The sequence below is a fragment of the Apium graveolens genome, chromosome 5, assembly GCF_009905375.1.
Source record: "Apium graveolens cultivar Ventura chromosome 5, ASM990537v1, whole genome shotgun sequence".
Taxonomy (NCBI): domain Eukaryota; kingdom Viridiplantae; phylum Streptophyta; class Magnoliopsida; order Apiales; family Apiaceae; genus Apium; species Apium graveolens.
Window position 1 is genome coordinate 191245142 of NC_133651.1, and position 27965 is coordinate 191273106.

A 27965-nucleotide genomic window follows, 5' to 3' on the forward strand; every position below is an offset into this window, starting at 1 on the left:
CAGAGATTCCTGAACTAGCATAAGTGGATCAGCCTTGAACATTCGCTTCCTTCACTGGAAGGGGTAGATCCTTTATTGATCATACACTATCTTCGTGTACAAATTCCTATACCCGGTAGAGCCCTAATAATTGTCCCTGGAGACTAAGAACTAAACCAAAACATAGTTCAGTGTACACAAGATGACTATGATGACCTCAAGTCTAAAGATACTTGTACAACTATCACTATGTGAACAACTGCTGACACATGAGTGAACTCCATCAGTTGTTCAGCTGTGTGAGTCATGTTCAGTGAACTTATTCTATAATAAGCACCTACATACTAGCTATAGTGTCACCACACAAATGTCTATGAGAACAGACATCCTTCATAATGAAGCAAACATAGTATGTACCGATCTTTGCGGATTATTAATTACCAGTTAGTAATCCTATGATCAGGAACTATTTAAGTTTAGAGTTATCATCTTTTATGTCTCACTATTATGATCTCATCATAATCCATAAAAAGCTTTACTCTAAACTATGGTATATCTTATTTAAACACTTAAATAGATAGAGCCCGTAATAAAAACAAAACAAGTCTTTTATTAATATCAATGAAATCAAAACAGATTACATAAAAAGTTATTCCTAAATCCTAATACATGATTGGACTTAGGACATATTCCTTTCAATCTCCCACTTGTACTAAAGCCAATCACTCTGGTATCTAATACCCATCTTGTCTTTATGACGTTCAAAGTGACTTTCATAAAGTAGCTTTGTGAGTGGGTCTGCTATGTTGTTATGTGTGTCAATTCTAATTCAATACAATACAAGAAATGTTATCGCGCTCCCACTAACCCTTTTGAAGACACATGGTTCATCTATGTTTTTCATAAAACCAAACTCTTTGATTGTCTCATCAAAACAGATGTTCCATCTACGAGGTTTAAACCACATATGGTTCGCAGCAGCTTACACACTAGGTTTTCATTTCTCTTGGAAAGAAAACCATCTGGCTAATTGCCAGATCTCATAGTCGTAGTAAGCAGCAATCGCAAGCAAAATCCGAACTGATTATAACAGGGCTACAGGTAAAAGGTTTCATCAAAGTCAATCCATTGCCTTTGATTGAATTCTTTTGTATCCCGTATACATAGATTTCATTCCGGATTTCATGGCACTATGCCATTTCTCTGAGTCAACACTACTCATAGCCTCATTATAGGTTACAGGGTCGTCATCATCAATGATCGACAACTCATTGTCATTCTCAATGATAAGGCCATATTACCTCTCAGGTTGGCGAGACACTCTTCCTGACCTATAAATGGGCTGTTCCACAGAAGGTTGTTCAGTCAGAACAGGTGTTTTCACTTGATCCGTAGTAGTTTGTGCTTCTTGAACTTCATCATGTTCAATTTTGCTCCCACTATTTCCTTCAAGGATAAACTCCTTTTCCAAGAAGGTAGCATGTTAGGAGACAAACACCCGATGATCGGTGTAAAAGTAATACCCTAAAGTCTCTTTAGAATATCCCATAAAACTACATTTTACGGATCGATATTCCAGCTTATCTGGGTCAACTTACTTGACATAAGCTGGACATCCCCAAATCTTAACGTGTTTAAGACTCGGTTTCCTTTCTTTCCATATCTCATACAGAGTTTGAGGAACAGATTTGGAAGGCACCTTATTCAGTAAATATGCTGAGGTTTCCAATACATAACCCATAGGAATACTGGAAGATTTGCATAGCTCATCATGGACCGAACTATGTCTAACAAAGTTCGATTTCTCCTTTTAGATACCAATCTGGAGGCGTCCACTGGGAGACTATACCATTTACTTTGAGTTAATCCAGGAACTCTCTATTCAAGTATTCACCACCTCGATCTAGTCGAAGAATTATAATACTATGTTTGGTTTGTTTCTCCACTTCATACTTATACTCTTTGAACTTTTCAAAGGCTTCAGACTTGTGTTTCATCAAACACATATCCGAATCTAGATATATTATCCATGAAAGTAATGAAGTATGAAAATCCACTCATGGCTTGCGTAGACATTGGTCCACATACATCTGTGTGTACCATTCCTAGCAAATTTGTAGCCCTCTCTCCATGTCTACTAAATGGAGACTTTAGTGCCACAATGAAGTGAGATTTTCATCATCCCTTTTCTTTTATTAGTTTGTTCAATCTGAAGTAAATTATGTCACATTTATACAGACCATTATTTAAAGTACCACGTCCATAAAGAATATTATCTCTAAGAATAGAACATTCATTATTCTCAATAATAAATGAAAATCCAGCCAAGTCTAACATGGGAATAATATTCCTCACAATCGAGGGAACAAAATAACAATCATTTAAAAAACAATAGTCGTGCCCATAGGCATACGTAGGCAAATGTAAATGAAATGATTCTACATCTTCAGCAGCAACTCTTGCTCCATTTCCCATCAGTAGAATCACCTCCTCTTCCTCAAGAGTCCTATTTCTCCTTAGTCCCTGCAATAAATTACAGATATGAGAACCATAGGCGGTATCTAATACCCAAGTAGAAATTTGATTTAATGACATATTCACTTCTATCATGAACATACCTGAATCAGAAGCGGTAGTCTCACTACCCTTCTTCTTCTTCAATTCTGCAAGGTAAACCTTGCAGTTCCTCTTCCAGTGCCCCACCTTGTTACAGTGAAAGCAAACAACTTTGCTCTTGGGGTCTTCAGCTTTTGGTGGAACCGACATTTTCTCACCTACTTTCTTCTTCTTGGAAGGGTTCCTCTTCCTTTTCTTATTATTGGAACCTTCACCAATTAGAAGAACGGAACTCTTCTTAGGGGGAAAATTCGATTCCGCAGTCTTCAACATGTTGTGGAGTTCAGGCAGGCTGGCATCCAACTTATTCATGTGAAAGTTCACAACAAACTGCGAGAACGAACTCGGAAGCGATTGCAAGACCAAGTCTTGGCTCAGCTCCCCATCCATGGCAAAACCATGTTGTCCAAGATGTTCAATCAAATTGATCATCTTAAGTACATGGTCATTCACAGATGATCCCTCAGACATCCTACAACCGAACAGCTCCTTCGATATCTCATATCGAGCTGTCCTCCCTGCCACATCATACAACTCTTGTAGATGCATGAGGATAGTGTGAGCATCCATATGCTCATGTTTCTTCTGTAGCTCAATGTTTATGGAGCTAGCATGATGCATTGAACAACATTTGCATCATCTACCCACTTACGATAGACAATATGTTCATCATTATGTGCATCACTAGCAGGTTCAGTAGGCTTAGGTGAGTCAATCACGTATTCCAGCTTCTCAATCCTGAGAACAATTCTCAAGTTTCGAAGCCAGTCAGCATAATTAGGACCAGTCAACTTGTGAGCATCCAGTATGCTCCTGAGTGATAGTGCAGAAGACATAATGTATATTTTAAATCTGTAAATGATAAACACATAACAACACTTAGCAAATATTCAATTTCATTTTAAAAAACACTATATGAATCGGGTCTTTATTCATAAGTGGCTCCCACTAGTTTATCTAATTTATTTAACCCCCTACGTGAAAAATTAAGCATTCATAATGCTAGTGGGAATAGGGATCCTACATTCCATTACACAACCCCGGCTGTAGCACGAACCGCCATGTAATGTTCAATAGGCAGACAACTCTTATCAATTACATCTTATGTTATTCCCTAATCAAACTTTAGCCTCTTGAATAATTGAGTCACGGCTGTGGCACGACAAACTCAATATTCTAAGTCAAGTCTAACCTAACATTCCGTACAATTTAATTAGTCCCCAACGGCCCACGGCTGTGGCACGTACCGACCTTTAGATTCTAATTCAATGTACACATCTCTATGTAATAGACAAGTATTTCTTATTTTGAAATCAAAGCCCTCGGTTGTAGCACGAACCGACAATGATTTAAAAATAAGAACTACTTTTCTATCATGTTGGAAGGCTATGATCGACATAAGCCCGTTGTGTCATTGGCCAATTACTACTTGATATTATTTAATTTTAGAGGGATTATATTACGTTACAATCATAATCATATTATAAAGAAATTCTTCCTTTTAAATTAAATATTTCAAATCAATAATCGATAATCAGATGATTCCCAGATCGGGTGGAGCATTGTCAAGAGGCGTCACTTAATAACCCTTTCTTACAGATAGAAATCTGTTGTTGACAGAATCATCCTTTCTCTCATATCGAAAATTCATATTCAATTACGTGTTTCATAAACACAAGAATCTCATGATTGAATTCATAATATTATTATTAAGGTTATGAAACAATTTCATTATACTAGGTTATCTAACAAACGCCTTAAGTTCATTTATGTTCACCTAAATCTATCATCGCATGATAAACTAAGCATATATCACATATATAAACATGAATAAACATCAAGGTTGACATGTTACATCATCTAGCATATTAGTCTAAGCATTATACATCTCTATGTATCACATGAGGCATTTAAAAGCAGTTAAAACAGTTAAAAACAGCTTTAAAACACTTATGTTAGCTATAAAATGTTCGAAACAATTTCATAAAATATCATAAAATATACCATTAGAAGCGTCTCAAAAAGACGAATCCAACGGCACCAAAAACACCCAATTCTGAGCTGGCACGCGCCCTCACGCGCCGAAACAAGGTCCCCCACGCGCGGCCACGCTCACACGTGCTGTCAGACGCGTGTCAGAACACCGCCCACGCGTGCCACGCGCCCCACACGCTTCACGCGCCTACGACCCTACGCTGACGTCAGCATGACGTCATCTGATGACATCAGCACGTTGGCCAGCGCGTGTCCCCCACGCGCCGCGCGTGGTACACGGGCGCGTGTACCCCACGCGCGCACGGCAGACGCGCGGTCCTCCTTCCTGCGTCGACTGTTGCCGCTTGTCAATTCTCGAACTCCGTGCAGCCATACCTGACTTCTCTGTACCTTTGCTTTGCTTTCAACAGACAACAGCAGACAAGCAGCAGATGCATAATATATATATATACTTACAATTTTTATATATATATGCTTATTTAATTACGAATTTAATTGCAACAACTTCAAAAATTCATAATAAAAAATCTATACATCATAAAATTATGAAAAAAATACCCAGACGATCTACAAGACTTGTAGAACCCAGATCAACATTCAAAATTATTCTGAGAAACGATTTCTCATCAGACAAAATTAATCCATAATATAACTTGTAAAAATCATAATTAATTCATACAAGCACATAAAATTCTGAAATTTTTACCACAGATCTATATGCATACAACCTATGCTCTGATACCACTGTTGGATTTTAATCGTAGCGGAGGCATGGTAAAACACTTTTACATATATAAAATCCAAATAAAAGCATATAAATCGTGATTAAAATATATGAATCCATTACTAACCTTTAATAGCGATCCAAAAGCAACGATCGGAGGTCCTTAGCAGCTGCTCCTCAAACGTGAAGCACTCCACCGGTATCCACCAAGAAAAAGATGTTAAGGAGAAGGAGGAGGTGGAGAGAATTAGGTTTTTCTAAAATTTTTGGGTTGGAATCAAAATAGGGTTTATAATAGTATATTTATAGGCAAAATTTTCAGCTAAAATTTTCCCTTAAAATATTATTATTATTAACCCATTTATTATTCTCATTAATAATTAAAACACCTTTTAATTATTATTATTAACCCATTTATTATTCTCTCTCTTGATTTAATTTTCAAAAATTAAATTCTTAATTAATAATATTAAGAACTTTTCTTAATTAATTTATAATCAATTAAATCTAATTTAATCAATTATTAAATTTGCCAATTAATTATTTATTTCATAAATAAATAATTATCAGCCATTATTAATTAATTCATCCACCATTAAATCATTCCCTTTTATGGTGTGACCCTGTAGGTTCAATATTAAGCCGGTAGTAGAAATAAATAATAATAAAACTATTTTATCATTATTTATATAAATTCTCTAATTTATTAAATATGATTAATTAATTAATCATATTTATTCTACATCGTGAGGGATACTTCTCAGCATATCACGATTATCCGGATAATACGAATTCACTGCTTAGAATACCAAGAACCTATTCGGTGAATAGTTACCGTACAATAAACTCCTTCTACCCTACAATGTCCTGATTAAATACAAGGCATGGATCTTGTGTCAAGCCTATCTAATTTAATCACTTACTTACCATTTACTATGCTTAGTTCTATGCAAATTAGAAACTCCTTTCTAATTTCATTCACTCTGGCCAGAGATTCCTGAACTAGCATAAGTGGATCAGCCTTGAACATTCGCTTCCTTCACTGGAAGGGGTAGATCCTTTATTGATCATACACTATCTTCGTGTACAAATTCCTATACCCAGTAGAGCTCTAATAATTGTCCCTGGAGACTAAGAACTAAACCAAAGTATAGTTCAGTGTACACAAGATGACTATGATGACCTTAAGTCTAGGGATACTTGTACAACTATCACTATGTGAACAACTGCTGACACGTGAGTGAACTCCATCAGTTGTTCAGCTGTGCGAGTCATGTTCAGTGAACTTATTCTATAATAAGCACCTACATACTAGCTATAGTGTCACCATACAAATGTCTATGAGAACAGACATCCTTCATAATGAAGCAAGCATAGTATGTACCGATCTTTGCGGATTATTAATTACCAGTTAGTAATCCTATGATCAGGAACTATTTAAGTTTAGAGTTATCATCTTTTATGTCTCACTATTATGATCTCATCATAATCCATAAAAAGCTTTACTCTAAACTATGGTATATCTTATTTAAACACTTAAATAGATAGAGCCCGTAATAAAAACAAAACAAGTCTTTTATTAATATCAATGAAATCAAAACAGATTACATAAAAAGTTATTCCTAAATCCTAATACATGATTGGACTTAGGACATATTCCTTTCAGACTAAGGGTAACCAAAGATTCTGAACTAATCCATTAACAACTACCTAAGCAAAGCCGTATGGTAACAGATGCCTTATGCCGACAAAAAGGATTAGATGTAATTAAGACCATCGAGAAATTAATAGACGAATGGGAAAGAGTGGAAAACGAGCACCGTCTAACATTCTTATGCGGAGAGTCAAAGTACGGAAATGATTTAGGAAATGTAAGATATGTAAAGAGGTGAAGTTTTAAGGAAACATTGGAATGATCATTTATCAGCGATGTCAGCTTTAGAATGCTATTCTATTAAGCTTCATGTGAATGCAAGTGCAGGTCCCCATTCTTATTGAGACAAAGTAGGAGGAAGAAAGTTGTTAAATTCTAAATTAATTCAGCACACCAAGAGCGTAGGGATATTGATTGAAGCAGCTTGGAGTAGACAAAGAAAGAAGACGAAATTGTATCGAGAGGAAGTATGAGTATAGAAATAGGACCAGTAGTGTTAGTAAAATGTCGTCTTGAAAAAAAAGATTGGATAAGTTTGAGTGGAAGGGACAAGCTAAGTCCTAAAATTAGTAAACCATTCGAGGTATTGATAAATATAGATAAAGTTATTCATAAATGATATGACCATCACATCTGTGTGTACACCTAGTGTATTTTACTTGTCAATATTAAAGTGATAAGTAGTGGGTTTGAATTACGTGATTGATCAGGAGCCAATGGGACTCTTGTCCAAGTTGTTTTGCATATAGTGATCAATCCAAATTCTTGATCATTAAAGGCAAGTCATTGGAAATGAGTGTATATCTATAGTAAGTATGTTTGAGATCTTCGAGTGGAAGAGTTTACTTGGGAAATAGAGTCAGATATGCTTGACAAATATCCTCACTCAATTGGTTAGACTAGATTCTGAGGACAGAATCCTTTTAAGGGGGAAGGATATAACGACTCGTGTGTTTTTGAATTATTTAAATATGTGATTATTACGGAAATTATTAAATAAAATATGTGTGTTGGTTTTGACCGCTATGTATTGTTTGATTATTATCCATATGTGATTTATAGTGTATCGGATTGTCCGCGCGATTAATTATGGAGTCGTATTGAATTGTTTTCACTTTTAAAAATGGATTTAGTGCAAATTTATTTGCATAAATATGGGGAATGTTTCTAAAATTATTTTTATGACTTTATAATTACAATAATTATTTTTAGAATTTTATAAAATTGAGAAATCAATATTTTATTAATTATTTATCTTTAAATGATTTTCTGAATGCTTTTATTTGTAAAATCCATATTTAATTCTAGAATTATTCAAAAATTATGAAACTCATATTTATTTAAGTTTGGAATATTCCGAGAATTTTAAAATTATTTTGGAAATTTTCGGGATTAATTTCACGCGCTCGTTGTTTCGCTTCATTGATAAAAGCGGATATAAAGTGCATTTTAAAAATCATTTTAAAATTTCAAAATCTATGTTTTTATTAACTTCAGGATATTTGTAATATTTTAAGATTATATTCCTGATTTTCTGAATCTGTTTTAAGTACACCTCTGTTCGTTAAATGAGAAATACGGGTATAAATTGCGTTTCAGAAATTATTTTAAAATTACGGAATTTATGTTTTTATAAACTCCGGGATACTTATGATATTTTAAAAAATATTTTCATAATTTTTGGGGGCTGTTTTATTCGCACCTCGTTTCGTTAATTTCGAATTTTGGGATAAACCGGGTCTTAGAATCTTCGTAATTATCCAATAATATACGTATTTGAATTACAGAATTGTACTACTTGTACTGTCATGTATACTGCATTGTACAGTTGAAAAAAAAATTAAAATTAATAAAACAAAACGCACAAACACGACCACCCCTGTATCTCTCTCGGGTGTCCATCTCTCAACTGCTTTCTCTTAAACCTTTGTAATCTCTCTTGCCCTACTCTCCCTCCCCCTTCGTTTTCTCCCTATCTGTCTTCTTCCCGGCGAATTCTGCCATCGCCTGAGTCTTGTTTCTCCGACTTTTTCCCGTTGAATGCCTTGGCTCGGTTTCTACTTCTTGGTATATATTTATATACACCCGAATATATATACATATGTTGTGTGTATGTGGGTATTTTATGTGGTGTGATTTTTGGCTTGGGTTATCTCCGGCCATTTCTATGCCTTTTTCCGGTTCGCTATGTTCCCGGTTGCAAAGTTACTTGTCCTGTTAAATTGTGCGTGTAATAATTTGGAAATTTTGGATATTTTTGCAGGGATTATTTGAGTGATTTTCGTGAAATAAAAATACATTCCGTGCGAGAATTATAATAATTTATCGGTGGAATCCGCGTAGGAAACCCGAAATTAATCGGGTACCCGCGAATTTCGCCGCCGTCAGCGATGAACATTCGTGAGCTGACGGTGGACTGTGATGATTATATCTGAGTCCTAATATTTTAAAATAAATAAATTAATTTGTGGAATTATTTTTGAAATGAGAATTTGATTGTTACAGTAAAGTCGAGTACGTAATTTAGTCGACGAATTGTGATTGGATTGATTGTTGGGTTGAAGTGATATTTAGGATTGTGGTTATTGTAAATTGGATTGTTGTTATGGAATCGACGTCGACTGATGTTTCGACGGGTAGTCCGATAAACAAAGGAGACTCTGCCCGATTTTCGGGAAACTGAATTATGTAAATACGGGAACGTATCCAATGATTATCGGGACATCGAATGACTATATGTATATGTGTATGTTTTATATACAAAACTTGGTTGTACGATGTAATGAAATATTTTGCCAAATCGATAACCCTGATTTCGTAAAATAAAGAGTATATATTTTCCGAAAACAAACACCGAACCGATCTTCGAGATTGTGAACCCTATTTGTTGCGTGTGTTATTATAATATTCATAATTACAAGTCGGGCTTGAATATCGTTGGGTAAGAATTAGTATCAAGGATATGTCAAGCATACCTAGACGTCTAATATAGGGTATTTCGACCCTGTAGGTTATAGTCGGGAACCTGAAAGTGGACGATGGACTAAAGATGACATAGTGGTCAGTTGACGATCTCAGTAGAGTTTCAACAGGAAGACCTGAGTGTCGAGGTCAATCCAGAGTAACATAGTGGTTGGACGTAAAAGCCTAAGCGGCAGAGTTGGTCCAGAATTAATCAGTAATAGTTATAAAGCCTTGTAAGGCAAGTATTTCTGAACTTTTCTTCAAGATATATTACCAATGTTTTCGAACTGTTTGTTATCATTAAACATAATTCCTGTTTTATAGTGCATATGCTTCAAACAATTTACCCTTAAACCTTGATTTTTTCTTGATCTTGAGCCGTAAGCCTTATTCTTTACAAACGTACTTTGTTGATCCTCAGACACCAAACCACACAAATACGATACTACTTCTCAAATGTATAACTACCAAACTTCAAACACCGGAACGAAATTGCTTGAAAACACAAAAGTTTTATATCTCAACCATTCCTTACAACATCAAAGAACTATACCTCAAACAATCATTATTTGTTTGATACCTAATTACTTTACAAACTGAAAACCGTTTCTTATACGTACCTTGATATACCCCTGTGATGCATCTTGAATTGCATTATGTTTTAATACTGATGCTTTATCACTGTTGATTATGATCTTGCTCATTGAATTACATTCTTATTACACTGAATTGTTTTAGAATTGGATAGTTTTCTTTATGTGGACCAGATTCATGGTCAGACCAGATTCGTGGTCGAATTAGGCCAATATGTGCCTTGGATCCAGTAATTAGAGCAGTGATGTGTGCTTTGCTCGGGGTTAGTGCGTGACTGATCAGCAGCCTAACCTTGGTTTTAAAACTTAAAATGAATATCCAATTCTAATGATTAGCTAAAAAGAAACTTGATTCCCTTGAATCATCTCAATTGATCATTGTTTAACTTCGGTTATCGTTATCGTGACTTGCTGAGCTAGTTAGCTCACTCTTGCGATTCTTTTACATATTTTACAGTTGAAAAGAATGTGGATGATAGTGAAGTTCCTCAGTCCAAAGTACGGGCTAAGGTTCCAGTCGAGTTGGATCGAGCTAGCAGAAGTTTCATACGGTAAAGAGATAGTCAGATTGTAAGAATGATTTTATTATCAATTGTAATTTAAATTAGTTGGGATTTGGTACGATGTAATAAATTAAGGTTGTAGCTTGTTTTCATACTTTAACTTGTTGTGATCCGTGGTTTTTTGAAGCAGGGTCATTATAAATAATATTTCTTATACAGGTTGATATATTGTGTATGTGTTGTGGACCCCAAACTTCTGACCCGGGTTTGGAGGGCGTCACAAGGCGTGGGTTTGTTTTTGTGTTTATCATATTGCTGTTACACATTTTTTTATAACCAAACACAGCATGCCACATTTCTGACTGGTTTTCTTTGATTAACATGTGTCCCTAATTTTGTTTATAAAATATACACGTAGATGCAAGGATAATTATAAACTTTTTAAAGTCTGGTTTGGCCCGAAATTCGAAATTTAACAGATCGAGGTGTACTTAAACGATTTCAAAAAATCACAGATACAGTTTCAAAATGTAATAAATATCCCGGAGTTAATGAAAATGTAATCATAATTTTAAAATAGTTTCTATACCCGCTTTTAACAACGAAACGAATCAACGCGCGGGTGAAATTAATCACAAAAATTCCCAAAATAATTTTAAAATTCTCGGAATATTCCAAACTTAAATAAATATGAGCTTCATAATTTTTGAAAAATTATGGAATTAAATACGGATTTTACAAATAAATGCAATCAGAAAATCATACAGCGCTAAATAATTGATGAAATGTTGATTTCTAAATTTTATAAAATCCCAAAAATAATTATTGTAATTATAAAACCATAAAACAATTTTGGAGACATTTAAAATATTTATGCAAATAAATTTGCATTAAATCCACTTTTAAAAGTGAAAAAAAATCAGTACAACTCAATAATTAATTACACGAACAACCCGGTACACTATAAATCACACATAGATAATAATAAAATAACACATAGCTGACAGAAGCTATACACATATATTATTTATTTAATAATTCCATAATTACACATTTAAATAATACAAAAATACGCGAGTCGTTATATCCTTCCCCCTTAAAAAGAATATGTCCTCAGAATCTGATCTAACTAAACAAGTGAGGATAATTGTCAAGTAAATCTAACTCTAACTCCTGAGTAGACTCTTTGACTCGAGGATTTATTTAAAGCATACTTACTATAGATATAAACTCATTCCCAAGGTCTCGATCTAGGTTCTAAATTGGTTCGTACACACGGTCTTGATTCAATTTCAGGATATATTCAACTGGCATAAAGACATTAAAACATACTATAAGTATGCTGCAGCTGTAGTAACAGTGCTAGCTTATAGACGACTTTACTTACTTTTCTCAACACCTCACACGATCCGATATTCCTAAGGCTTAGCTTACTTTTATGCCTAAATCTCACTATTTCTTTCCAAGGAGAAACTTCCAGCAAGACTAACGTTCCAACTTTTATCTCTATATCCTTCCAACACGAATCCGTATTCGCCCTTTTTATATCATGAGTCAATTTTAACCTTTCCAAAATCAAAATTCTGTATTCACAACCTAGTAAAATAGTTCGGGACCTGACAATTCCCTTATCTTTTCAATAAGTTTAGTTTGAGGATGAACTTCATACAGTGGCCTCTTATCACCCTCGATTGTTCAAAGTTCCACTTCCACTTTTTCCGATTCTTTAGCTAACTCCTCAAGGGTCTTAACTACATATCTTTTACTACACTTGAAATCTTAACATACAGTTGCTCCCTTTTCAACCTTCGTAGGGAAATCCTTGGGCGTTCTATATGGATTCTCTAGATTCTAAATAGCTGAGGATGTTATCAATAAATATAATTACACTGATATTAGTACTCCTTATACACTTTGTTCAATAAACCTTTGAAGGCGACTGGTGCATTTGTTAATCCAATTAATATCATCAGTACTCGTAATGTCCATCCCTCACTATAAACACAGTCTTTAGTATGACCTCAGGCTTACATTTAGCTGACGGTAGCCTGATCTTAGGTCTTCCTCCAAGAACCAACATGTTCCTTTAATTGAGTCATATAGATAATCAATTCTATGCAGGGGTTACTTATTCCTATTCGTCAACTTTTCCAACTTCTGATAATCAACACGTAACTTCATACATCCATTCTTCTTTTCTATAAACCACATTAGTGCATAACACGGAATACACCTTGTCTCATTATTCTTTCATCCCACAATCCTGAAGTTTCCTTAATTGATTACTTGATCCCACACCAGTCCAACTCTGTACAGTAACCAATGAGAGATCCTATCTCATGCTTCGAGGTAATCCTGGTAAGTCATCCGCTAAAACCTTTAGGACTTCAATCGCTATATGCATCTCTTTCAACTTAGGTGCTTCCTTTTTGATATCCACAACATGCGCTATCTATGCCTTACATTCTTGCTTATGCCCCCAGATACTCATCTTGGTTCCTTATCAGGGTCTTAAGAAGTTGACCTTTTTCTCATCTTATAAGTCTTAGCTTTAGGTGTACTGGGTGTCAAACCTTTCGATGCACTACCTCCCATGCTATATCGGGAGGCACTTCTACAGTTCTTGGCAACATGCCCCACATTGCCACAGTTGTAACAGGTGACTTCTAGATTTTCCACCTTACATTCTAACGCTTAGTGTCCTTTCTGTCCACACCTAAAACATTCAGTATTTGCTTTACACACTCGACCATGCCTTTTACCATATTGCTTACACCCTGCTATAGGTGACTTGACCGACTTGGCTTGATTAGAGCTGACTGGAGTGTTATTAGGCATTTTTAAAGAAAAACTTTGACCTCTAAGTTCTTTATTCTTATTCCTACCAACCTTTTCCAGAGACTTCTGGCTAGATCCTTCTTGACCAGATGCTCCTTCCACATCATCTATCTTTCGTTTCTTATCTTCTTTTTCTCTAGCGGCTAATTTCTGATCAATCTCAATTACTAAGGCGGCATGAACTACGGAAGGATACGTCTTGAGTTGCAATACCACAACTCTTTTGCGAATTTCAGGCTTCAATCCTTGTTGAAACCTCCTTGCCTTCTGAGCTTCAGAGTGCACATAATCTGGTACAAACCTAGCCAACTATGTGAACTTAGCCTCATACTCAGCTAAACTTCTATAACCTTGCTTCAATTCTGGGGACTTAATCTCCATTTTATTCCTCACACATTCAGGAAAATACTTTTCCAAAAATAACTCAGTAAATCTAGCCCATGGAACAGGGCCTTCTCCTTCTAACGCTCTGGTTGACCCCCACCTATAATTCCCTTCATTTTTCAAGAAATAGCTTGCATAATCAGTCTTAAAGTCATCACTTACTTGGACAAGGTTGAAAGCTTTCTCCATCTCTTTTAACCATGCTCCAGCAGCTACTGGATTAGGTTCACCTTTAAACTCAGGGGGTTTAACACTCTGGAAAGATTTGAAGTTAAGATTTTGGTTCATTTCTTGCTGTTGCTGTTGCAACAGTAGTTGATGATGCAATAGTAGTTGCTGCTGCAACAGTAGTTGCTGCTGCTGAACCTGTTGGATTAACTGCTGCTGTTGTTGTTGCTGCTGGCATAACAAATCCAGAATTTTTTTTATAGCTGGACCCACAACAAAACTACTACTATTCTCTTTAGACTGGGTAGCTTTCTTGGGTGGCATTTTCCTAAAATATAGCAGTAGATTTAACCAAAAACATAACAAGAATATTTGACAAAAGATATCACCATTTTGAATGGTGCACTCGTATCAGGAAGATGCTGCCCAATTATAATACCCATGTCTTTGATATCAGGGTCTATTTATAAAAGAGATCTAGATTAACAGCACTAGTAACAATAGCAACGATGACAGTAGCAAAATCAATAACAGTACAGGAAAACTGAATTATAAAGAAACTAATCACCGTAGCATGGCTCCTTACTACTACAGCAACTGACTAACTTCCCATCATTACTCAATTACCACATCCACACTCATCTGATATACTACGAGACTGGTCTGGCTATATCAACCACCAATTACATAGAACAAACTGGTAAATCAGGTCAACTTAAGGAACATTGGACTCTTCTAGGCATCGTAGTCCAAATTTTAACAACCATTCCTCTAAGGATGATTTCTTATCACCCACAAGTGATTCATCAACCACTGAATTACTTTTCCCGAGGCTATAACTCCACTATTAGGTCCTGAACTCTCATTGTTACCATTATTTTTAAATAATATCCTGATATAGGACTTTCATTCTTCTGGATAGTCAACTCTTATTTGATTTCAATAACTAAGACAGTCTAATTGCAGAGGTCACAGAAGAAATTTATTATCATGGAATACCAAATGAAATTTCAAAATCAAGGAAATCGAATGAGAAGGAACAGTGAAGAAGATGTAGGTATGAATGAGAGAAACCATACAAGTACATAAGATGGCCAGTCTTAATACCGCATAACTTACAACATATAATTCGGTGGCATCCCACCAAACCCTTTTTTCACACAGACAAATGGTCACCTTATATGCATTGTTTGCCCCAATCAATCGAAAGAGTCACTGAGGAAAGAAATAATGTTTAGATAGAAAATTCACAAAGAGGAAGGGAGAAATCTAATTTATAATGGAATCAACATAATCCTAAGTTGCTTACTCCACGTTCTCAACTTTCTCACAGGAAAAGTAAGCAACTTATGGGATAGGAAACAATTACTGTGGAAAAAAAATACGTCTTAAGAAAAAAGTATAAGGGTTCAAAGATACAAACCACAATACTGATCCATATTCATTAGGAAACTTGGTTGTCATACCTTCCACTGACTATTATCATTTCATTTGAACTCACTGAGGTCGCACACTTGGTCCACCAACATTCCTTAACATAGAAAATATGATATTTATGAATAACATTGGTGTCTCTTCAGCTAACACATCAAGGGTCCGCTCAGAAGCTGTATTCTCTCAATCAAACTCTTATTCTCGACAAGAAAACTAGAAATCTCTATCGGACCTTACCAATAATACGTATACGAAGGAGACGTACTCTAGTTAGGGCAGTTCCAGCCAATCCTCAATAAATGTTAGGGCTATGCCTTTGAAACCCTTGGCTGAACTTCTAAACTCGATCCTCTGATTGAGTTGCTGACTTCTACCTTTATATAAACCTTTCTACACTCTTTTGACTCTATTTCTAACCTAAATCAGGGACTCAAACCTGTAGCTCTGATACCAACTGTGACGGCCTCAACCCCGGGGTCAGGAGTTGATGTCACCAACGACAATAATACCAAACATAATATAATTCAAATTATTAATAATACATAACTACGACCCCTTTACAAAGACCTTTTCCAGGTTTAAGTATGATTTAGGTTACAACTATTACAAACCTGCATACAACAAACCATCTTGACGCAACTAACTTAATACAGCAACTCAATATACCATCTTTGGTCCAACACAACTACCTCAGAGGAGCCTGACACTGAAGGAACTGGAACTCTACCCCGACTACCACAGATGAATCTCCTAGGCATCTGCAATAAATATATAAAACATTCTGCAAGGGTGAGCAATCATTTGCTTAGCAGTACCACCATATGAATAAGTAAAGCAATTTATGATAAAATAGTGACAGGAAAAGAAATCATATCTTATTTGCAAAACATGGTAAACATTCATAAACTGGATATTCAAAACTAGCATGCTATGAAAAACAATAATATTAGTCGTGTGCTGTATATAAATACCGGAGTTAAATCTTAGCATGTTATTTCATTTTCAAATCATTTGTCTCAATAAGTTGATTTGTTAAACAATTTCAAAACTGATTCAATCAAATCTATTGGACGTTTAGTGGGTGAAGAAAGATGATCAGTCCACCCTCACCAGACAGCGACTAATGGCCATCGAGAATAAAGAATGTGTTCCGGAACTTGGGAACAGACTAGCTAGGTCTTTCCCCACGCTGGACAAATCGGTTAAACAGAGCGCCCAACCGAACTAGCCACTTACACCTACTCAATTCCAATAGATCAACTGAATTCCCTTTTTGCCTCTTTCCAAAGTTCCACGACATAGGTGGATCAAAACATTCCACGACATAGGTGGATCAAAACATTCTCTTTATCCAGTTTTCAAAATCGCTATCACCTATCTCTTTTTAAAACCATTCTGTCACTGCACACTATTCAAAACTTCTTTTCTTTTTAATCACGTTTAGAGATAGGTGCTTTCAGAAGTTACTTTTCCCTAAAACATAAATGTTCCATTGGGAGATTAAAATAACAGCTATTCATATATACTAAACCATAAAAGAATGGTCAGGGGTACTTGCCTTGCAGTGCTTTAAAACTGATACCGCTTAACCTTGGACTGACTTGGACGCTCGGCTTTATCGCCTTACTATTAAACTATCCCAGATTCGACTTCAACACTTAGGTCCTTTTCTTGGAACCTCGTTGAGCTTTAACTATTAGTTTTTCGACTAGAACCTACAAGGTCGAAATACTCTATGTTAGAGGACTAGGTATGCTTAACATATCCTCGCTAACAAACCTAGGGTGTAACAGTCAAATAGGGGGAGATTGTTGAGCAAGATTGAAGCTGTATGTATAACTCAACAATACTGGTTTCGATAACTCAACATAGAACAAGGACTTTGAAATGATCTATATTCCACTAGAATCAGTACAGATTGTTTCTTGGGCATATACACAAAGGTTTTGGTAGCTATAGTGAAGAATACGTCAATAGTGATCTGTACGAAGTTCATTAATATGTTCGGGCATCAGAAGAATAAGGGTGGAGTCATTCTAAGCAGTTATCAGAATTAGTGTGAAGACCTTAAGGATTCTTAGTGAAGTTCTTTATATCTGATAGAAGACTTGAAAATGATTTGAGAAGATATAGTACTAAAGCCTGAGAGTGGAACTAGTCACCTGTGAACCAGACCATTGCACTAGGTGTGAGTGATTCGTGAAAGGAAACTGAGTATTATCATTAGAAAGATTTTCAAGTGAGGATTCATATCCGGGAATACAGGTTTTATATTTCAGAAGAAGACTCAAGAGAGAAGACTTGAAGACATGACAACTTTGGGATTGTAGTGCTCTATAGAAACTAAGTCAAAGTGATCACTACCCTGTAGTAGGAGTCACCCTGATCAGTATATTAAATGTCAGAAGCAATATCCTGAAAATACAGTTCAATCTTTAATTATATGATCTGATCTTGACTTTGTACAAGCCCCAGGGAATAAATGAGAGCTAAAATAAAATCAAGTGCAGTTTAGTTTCCAATAGTCGCAAGTTAGAGTATAGTTAGCATGGTATGAATTTTATTCTATGGGAAAATCAAGGTTCCTATCCATACTACTTTGCCTAGTCGCAAGTTAGTAATATGGAAGAGAGAGGAATTCATTCCCATGTGCTGCAGGCCCCACAGAATCATTTCTCATGCTTGTACAAGGAGCATGGTCGCAAGTTAGCTCCTCCTAGATATCATTGTCGCAACTTAGCTTGCCTAGAGCTCTTCAAGGTTGCAAATTAGATCCTAGAGGGAGTATGGTTGCCAGTTAAGGAGTCTAGTAAAGAAACTAAGGCAAAACTTCCTCCTAGGATAGCATGGTCGCAAGTTAGGATAGCCCTGGATGAAGGCCTGCAGCTTATCTTGGTGGATTCGATGGATGATAACATGATGTTACAACCGGCATTTTCGTGTAATATTATTTGTAAATTTAATGCAATTTTAAAGCCGAATGCCAATATATTCAACTATTGTATGCTTGTGTGAATGAAAATTTCTGCGTCCTAAATTTGCTTTATGTGGTATATGATTTTTCAAAAAAAAAGTTTATTTTTTTTTATTTTTGATTTATAAAAAAAATTTTAAACCTTGAATAAATTTCTTTTTAAAAGTCATTTTGTTCACAAATTTCAAAAGTGGTTTTATAAAATTTCTAAAAATCCAAGTTATTTTATGGTATAAATTTTATAATTTTTAAACTTGTATTTTATTTTATAAAAATAAATCTTTATAAATTTTAGTTGTCATAATTAGAAAATTACAAGGAAGCCCTTGCATGCAAACCACCCTTTCATTCTTTTCAAGGACAAAGAGGACAATTCCAAACCCACTAACTCATGAACTAGTAGCCAAATTACCTCCTTGACCTTGCATGCAAGTTAGCTTAATTCTAGCTAGAAGGATACCCTTGTCATTTCTCAAACCCACTCACAATATAGTCAAATCAAGACATAAAAACAAATCAAGGAAGTGATCACCACTTCACTTCACCTCACCACTTCACTCTCATCTCTTTCCTCCCCCTCCCTCTCGACTTTCCCCCCTCCCCTCTCGGCAATTCCCAAAAACCGAGCCCCCATCCCCTTCTTTCTTTATTTCTCACTCAAACAATCATCCTATTATCAAGTAATCCTACTCCCTACATGTTGTTCTTGTATATCTTAAGAGTTTAGAGTAGAAAAACTTATGTGTTGACCTTGCATGGTGGTGTTTTGTTAAAACTCCAAGTGAATATCCTTGATTCTTGTGAATTCAAGGCTTTCACCATGAGTTATAGTAGCAAAAGGTTGAGAATGGCTAGACATGAGTATGCTACACTCATGCAATTGTTGTTTTCACCCTAATCCATTCATCCATGACTAGATAGGAGCCGAATGGATGGTGTTTTGGTTGTCATGTTCCACTTTGTGTGTTTTGGTGATGATAACATGAAAATCTTAGTGAAGTCTTGATAAAACCCTTTGCATGCTAAATGATAATCTAGATATAGCTTATGCTATGTTTGCATTTCAATTTCATGGTAAAATATATTTAGAAAACATGTTGCTTTGATTGGTAAAACTCGAAGACATGCATGCATGTAAATTTCTCTTGGAATGTTCGAAGATTTTGATCATTTGGAAAGATTTTGTTAGTAAGCATTAATTTCAGTAGGAATAAGGTGTTAATATTGATTAGTGCTCCTTGATGTATGGTAATAATTCGTGTATATATTATAAAAATACATAACTTGTTGTTTCAAAAAACTTGATGACTTGTAAATTGTACAATGTGATTTCCTTTATTTTGCCATGATTGCACCTTAGGTAAGGATGATCTCCACCAAGATTATTTTGAGTGTAAGGGAGTTAATTCAGTATATCACCATGTTTAAGTCTTGGTTTGGGTATTGGGTTGTTGGTGGTTGAGTTTGTCAAGTAAAAACCTTGGAGAAAGAAGAGTCTTAGTTTCTGCAGAAAATCAGTTTAGTACCCTGAGTTTTAGAGTAAGTTTTGACCATGTCATTGATGTCCACTTTGAGGCCCAAGCCACCAGAAGTTAGTATTAGGAGTATATAAAAGGTTTTAGGAGTTGGTTGGAGGTTTGCATATCGTTTGGTTATGTGCACAACTAGAATAAAAAAATCTGTCCAGCAGGGGACAGTTTTGTTGCAACTTAGAAATAGGGAGATTTGACCATGTCATGGGTAGGCCCTCATTAGGCCCTGTTGGGCCTTAGTTAGAGGGAGTGTCAGAGAAGTTTTTCCAACCATAGTTTATAGGATATCAGTTAGAACCATGTGTCACAAGTTAATTCAAGTCAAGCCGTTTTCTGCCCAGGAAAACGGGGGATCCTTGGACTTTAAGCTTAGGCCCAAGAAGGCCCAAGCCAGGCCCTTGAGCCACATCAAGTTTGAGAGATTCCCTAAGGTCAGGAGAGTCTTGTGTGAAAGTTTTGAAGGAAAACTTGTAGTATAAGGGTGTCTAATGCACTCAAGAAACCATAGATGTCATTCTGAAATTTACACCAGTGAGCACTTTCACTTATCGCCTAGTTTTAGAACACTTAGGAGTGAGATCTAGGTTGACCACCATAGTTGTAAGATAGTGTAAGGTCAGTAGAGAAAAAGGCCCTAGTGAGGGTCAATAGGTCTTGGATAGTTTAGTAAAGGCACATCGAGTTAGGAAGCCAAAATTTGAAGACTTTGTCAAGTTTAGCGACCAAGTAACTTAAGTTGTGAGTCAAGATCATCCAAGACTAGTGTTGCATTATGGTGTATGTGGTATTATTTGGTATTAAAATATGATATGTGAGTATATGTGGCTATGTGTGCAATTATATTTTTAAGGTGAAAATAAATTAAGTGCATATAGGCCTAAGTGTCATCCGTGTTTAAATTCGAGTTGTAAATAGGTTAAGCTGGTGAAAATATATTATAATGAGGATTATTATTTATGTAGGATCTCGAGACGAGGGTAAACTTGCCATAAAGGTCGAGTGAAGCTTCCAGTTGCTCCTACCAGTCAGACCAGACCAGCCTTCCTCAAGGCAAGTGATTCAACTTGTCTTTCGTATTCACCGCAAATAGCTCATATATATTGATGCAACTATCCTGAGTCACTTTTGATATATTTAAATCAAGCGTATCTTATGTTTATCTTTGAATCATATAGAAATGCCATGAACCCTCGAGTACGTATTGCAAGTAGCTCAAAAGTCTTATCATGATAGTATATTAAAGTAATTTGAATGCCATGATAAAATAAAGAGTTGTTATAGCACTTGGTTGATCCTCTTGATTACCATGCTAATGATTCCTAAGTATTGATATCTCATCCTGATACTTGAACCCCTATAGAACCTTACCTTGATACCTGAAAGCCAGATATTTATCAAAGTTGTTCCTCATTGATTGATACCCCTCTTTCTTATCCTAAAGCTTGACAATTCTGATATATCCTGAGTTAAAGATCATTTCTTCATACCTTAACACCCTTAGTATTCATGATGCTTATCTTCTTGATGATCTAGCACTTGCACCTTGACGAGAAACCATTGCTTTAAGCCCAGTTTGGCATTACCCCTTCATAATATCCAATAGCCTCACTAAATTTCCTTGTCCAAGTTTTGATATATGAAAACCTTTCAGTTACCCCAATAGAGTAAAGTTTAGTGGATCATGGCCCTGAGATTTAGTACCATATTTCCCGTGTTTCGAGTTGATCTATAATCCCTTGATAAAAATGTTTACGGTCAAAAGAGATTTTGTCATAAATCGACATCGATTTTTAAAATGATTAAAATGTGGATTTTCAGTCCCAAAGGGGGATAAATGTTTTCTCTGAATAATGGATCTGGACTGAGACGCGAGTCCTTTCCACACTTATATTAGGCTTAAAAGTTGCCTAGGGATCCCATTAATGTTTTAGAACCCAGCGAGGTTCGGGATTACTTCGCGGCTGATCACCGGCTGTAATCCGTAGCGTCATAAAATGATTTTGATTAAGATATGATTTTGAAATTGTTTTGATACAAGCAAAATGATGCCATCACCTAAAATTTTATCTCTCGTTATCATTGGTTATGTCTTCCCATTATCATTCTTTAATGTATATCTCGATTTATGTTTTGTATTGTACTGTTTAGCACTTGTTGAGCATTTGGCTCACTCCTTGCTTTACTCTGATATTACAGCTAGCAGCTATGGTTAGATTCAAGCAGACCGCCCGTAAGACCTGTGATGCTGATGCTTATGTTCGAGCTCAGGTAGAATAAGAGATAGTAGTTTGTGTGAGGACTCGATATTAAAATCAGTTGTAATAGATGGTAGTGTTGGGCTGTTCCAAACCCTAAACTGTAAGATCTTGGATTTGGTTATGTTTACTTCTTTTAAAATGTTGTAATAGTTATATTTAAATTATTGGTAAAGTTGGGGTGTGACAGGTTTTGGTATCAGAGCTACGGTTTAGAGTCCCTGGACAGCCCAAATAGGTTATAGGGTATATGAGTAGGTTATAGATAATACTCCTCTTATTGGTTGTCAGCAAAGAGCGCATTCCTCATCATCCTCTGGGTCAGACGACACTATTGCTTTCTCCGTGTATGCTGAGTTGAGGCGCGAGTTTGACATACTTCAGGGCAAGTACGACCGACTGATAGACCGACTGAAGAACGTGTACTCGAACAGCCGAAACTATGAAGGGAAGCCCAAGGAGCAGATGACTGCGAGACTTTAGACCTTGGTACAGTACGTCAACACTAAGCTTGAGGAGATGCCAGCGCACCGGGACCGCACCAGCCAGTATGTCATTCAGATGGTGGTGGATGAGCTCCAGAGCATTGTGAAGACGCTTCGAGAGGAAAAGACTACCAAGCCCCGTTCAGATGGAGTGGAGCCTTAGTTCTTTCCACTTACCTTTTTATGTTGTTGTACTATCAGACACTGTAGAATTCCCAGTTATTTTCGTTATTTCCTTTAAAAAAAAGCCTGTTGTTCCTAGAATCAGACTTTGTCCTAATCCTGATGTATTGTGACCTTTAAATTTCAATAATCATGCACTATTGTTCCATTTGCTCTCAACTGTTATTTTACGCTTTTATATGCATCGCCATATCTGCTTAATTTGAAACTTGACCTCATAAGTAAACAAGAATGCCATGCAATACCCTCAAATTATTTTATCATTCATATCTGTTTTGACATAACTCTTATTTCAGGATCATGCCTCCCAAAAAGAAGAACCCAACAACCACATCTACCACAGACCCAAATATTCTTTGAATACTGGAAACTTTGCAACAACAAACCAATGCTATAGCTCAACAACAAATAACTCTTCAACAATGAATTGAAAACCAAGATAACCGTGAACCACACCAACCACCTGGACCACCAGTACCACCTAGACAAGTTGTCACTTTCAAGGCATTTCAGAATGTGAATCCACTTGCATTTCATGATACCACTGATCCAGTAATAGCGAACACATGGATTAAGGAAATGGAAAGGGCTTTTGAGTTGGTACAGTTAGGAGATGATCAGAAGATGCCATATGCTACTTACTTCTTGAAGGGCGAAGTCATCTATTGGTGGGAATCTGTAAAAGCTATGAAAGCAACTCAGCAGGTTTCTTGGGAGAGATTTAAGAAGTTATTTCTGGAAAAGTATTACCCTAAGTACATGCAGAATCAGATGGAGCTTAAATTTTTGGAGTTGAAGTAAGGGAACTTGACTGTACTGGAGTATGAGAAGAAGTTCACTGAGTTGTCAAGGTTTGTGACAAAGTATACCAGCACTGAGGAGGAAAAAGTAAAGAAATTTCAGCAAGGATTGGAGCCTTGGATCAGAGATAGAATGGCTATGTTTGAACTTGAAACCTATGCGGGGGTAGTACAGAAAGCTGCTCTGATTGAGAATAATGAGACGCAGTCAAGGAAGGAAAGGGATAACAAGAAGAGGAAGGTTCCATTTTATGGAGAAAAGTCTGAAGCCGGAAGTTCACAAGATCGGAATGTAAAGAGGATCGGATTCCATAAGGGCGGAAATTTTCAAAAGAAGGGAAATTTGGGCAAAAGGCAAGAATCAAAGGGGAACAACCAGGCAAGCCAATGCCAAGTTGGAGAAAACAGGTTCCAGAGACCAGAATGCAAGCACTGTGGAAGAAGGCGCCCTGGACTGTGCAATAAACTGAGCATGACCTGCTATAGGTGTAATTAGAAGGGGCATTTGGCGAATGAGTGCAAGATGCCGAAGCCAGGAGTTACGTGTTACAAGTGTGGGAAGACTGGACACATAGCTAGGGAGTGCAAGGCAACCGGACCAGTCAGAGCTCTAATGAATGTGGCAAGTACCAGTGCGAGCGTGCCAGCTGAGGTATTGGCATTACCTCCACCACCTCCACCAACCCCGCAAGCAACAACAAGGACATTTGATCTGAAGATGAAGGATGTTGTTCAAGATTCTGAGGTGATAGCAGGTACACTTTTACTCAATAATGTCAAAGCTAAAGTATTGATTAATTTGGGAGCAACAAGATCTTTCATATCAGAAACTTTTGTTGATAAGCTTCAATTTGATAAAATGATTTTGAGCGAGGTAGTAAATGTGGTAATTGCGAACCAAGAGAAGATTCCTGTGAATCAATTTTGTTCGAAGTGTGAGATTGATATTTCGGGGTATAAGTTTTCAGCCGACTTGATACTCTTCAAGTTGGGGGAGTTTGATATAATTTTAGGAATGGATTGGTTAGGAGAGAATAACGCTCAGATTAATTGTAAGACCAAGAAAGTGTATTTAAAGACGAAGAGTAGAAAGAATGTAGTATTTAAGGGGCAGAGGCAAGAACAACTATTTCTTACAATCGTTCAGGCTAAGAAGCTACATAGAAAAGGTTGTGAGTCGTTCCTAGCTTATGTAGTGGATTCAGAAAAATGGAGTCCCAGCATAGAAGATATACCTGTAGTTAACGAGTTTCCCGATGTGTTTCCAGACGAACTACCAGGCTTACCACCAAATCGACAAATCGAGTTCGAGATCAACCTTGCTCCAGGCACGGAACCAGTTTCAAAGGCCCCATATAGGTGGCACCAGCAGAAATAAAAGAGTTGGTGAGCCAGCTACAAGAATTGTTGGATAAGGGAGTGATACGACCAAGTACGTCGCCATGGGGAGCACCTGTTCTGTTTGAAAAGAAGAAAGATGGGAGTATGCGACTATGCATAGATTATCGGGAGTTGAATAAGGTAACGATCAAGAACCGCTACCCGCTACCAAGAATAGATGACCTTTTTGACCAGCTGAAGGGAGCAAAATACTTTTCAAAGATTGACTTGAGATCGGGATACCATCAATTAAAGATCAAAGAAGAAGATATTCCCAAGACAGCATTTAGGACCAGATATGGGCATTATGAATTCCTAGTAATGCTGTTTGGATTGACCAATGCCCCGGCCGCATTCATGGATCTGATGAATCGAGTATTTAAGAAGTATCTGGACAAGTTTGTCGTGGTATTCATTGATGACATCCTTATTTATTCAAAGTCGGAAGAAGAACATAAACAACACCTCTGAATAACAGTAGAGATACTTGGCAAGAGAAGTTGTATTCCAAGTTTTCCAAATGTGAGTTTTGGTTAAAGGAAGTTCAATTCTTGGGACACGTCATTGGAAATGAAGGAGTTAAAGTGGATCCGGCAAAGATTGAGGCAATTATGAGTTGGGAGAGGCCAAAGACTCCTACGGAAGTGCGAAATTTTCTAGGATTGGCAGGATACTATAGAAGGTTTGTCAAGGATTTTTCGAAAATCGCCACACCATTGACCAAGTTAACCAGGAAGAATCAAAAGTTTGAATGGAGGGCAGAATGTGAGGATAGTTTTCAAGAGTTGAAACAGAGATTGGTAACAGCTCCGGTGTTAGTATTACCAGATGACCAAGGAAACTTTGTGATATTCAGCGACGCTTCACATAAAGGATTGGGCTTTGTGTTAATGCAACACAGTAAGGTGATCGCGTATGCGTCAAGACAATTGAAACCGCATGAGTTGAAGTACCCGACGCACGACTTGGAGCTAGCCGCCATAGTGTTCGCACTTAAGATTTGGAGACATTACCTCTACGGAGAGAAGTGTGAAATCTACACAGATCATAATAGTTTAAAGTACATTTTCACTCAGAATGAGCTCAATATGAGGCAGAGGAGATGGCTAGAATTGATCAAGGACTACGATTGCTCGATAAATTACCATCCTGGAAAAGCGAATGTTGTGGCCGATGCACTAAGCAGAAAGGAGAGATTGAATATGATGGCAAAACCAAAGGAATTGACTGAAGAAATCAATAGATTTGAACTGGAACTCTGTGATTGTGGACAAGTTGAAGAAGTTTGTCGTGCAATGACTTTTCAGCCAACCCTAGTGGAAAAGATAAAGAAATGCCAAGAAGAAATAATGGAGAAAGAGAAGAATCAGTTAACTGGAGAGGAGATTAATACTCAAAGGGATGAGCAAGGGATACTAAGGTTTTCCTCCAGAATTTAGATTCCTCATGTACCTGAATTAAAGAATGAGATCCTACACGAAGCCCACAATTCAAAATTTTCAATCCACCCGGGAAGCACCAAGATGTATCGAGACTTAAAGAAGAACTTTTGGTGGCCAAATATGAAGCGAGACGTGGCAGAATGGGTTGTGAAGTGTTATACTTGTCAGAAGATGAAGGCAGAACATCAACGACCAAGCGGATTAATTCAGCCCCTAAAGATTCCAGAATGGAAATGGGAAAATATTGCTATGGATTTTATAGTGGGACTACTGTGAACGAAATCCGGACATGTCGCTATATGGGTTATAGTGATCGTCTTACGAAGTCAGCGCATTTCCTTCCAATTAACGAGAAGTCATTATTGGACAAATTGGTTCATCTATATGTGCGCGAAATCGTACTAAGGCATGGAGTACCCGTATCAATAGTTTCAGACAGAGATCCCCGATTTAACTCGAGATTCTGGAAGCAATTTCAAGAATGTTTTGGCACGAAGTTGAATATGAGCACGGTGTACCACCCGCAGACTGATGGTCAGAGCGAAAGGACAATTCAAACAATCGAAGACATGTTGCGCAGTTGTGCAATCGATTTTGCAGGAAGTTGGGATGACCACTTGCCATTGGTTGAATTCTTTTACAACAATAACTATCATTCCAGTATTGGCATGCCACCATACGAAGCTTTGGTGCAACAGTTGCATGACTCAGTCAAGCTAATTCAGAGAAGGTTACTTGCTGCTCAAGATAGACAGAGGAAGTATGCGGATCCAACGCGTAAGGATGTTCGATTTCAAAATGGCGAAGCTGTTTTGTTGAAGGTGTCGCCTAGAAAAGGGTTGTCTAGATTTGGCAAGAAAGGGAAGTTAGCACCTAGATATATAGGTCCTTTTGAAATTTTGAGTCAAGTGGGGAAGGTGGCCTACGAGTTGGCCTTACCACCTCAGTATCAGCATGTGCATAATGTGTTCCATGTGTCGTTGCTTAAGAAGTACAATCCTGATGCTAGCCATGTGATAGAATATGAACCTGTAGAAATTCAGGCAGACCTGTCATTTATGG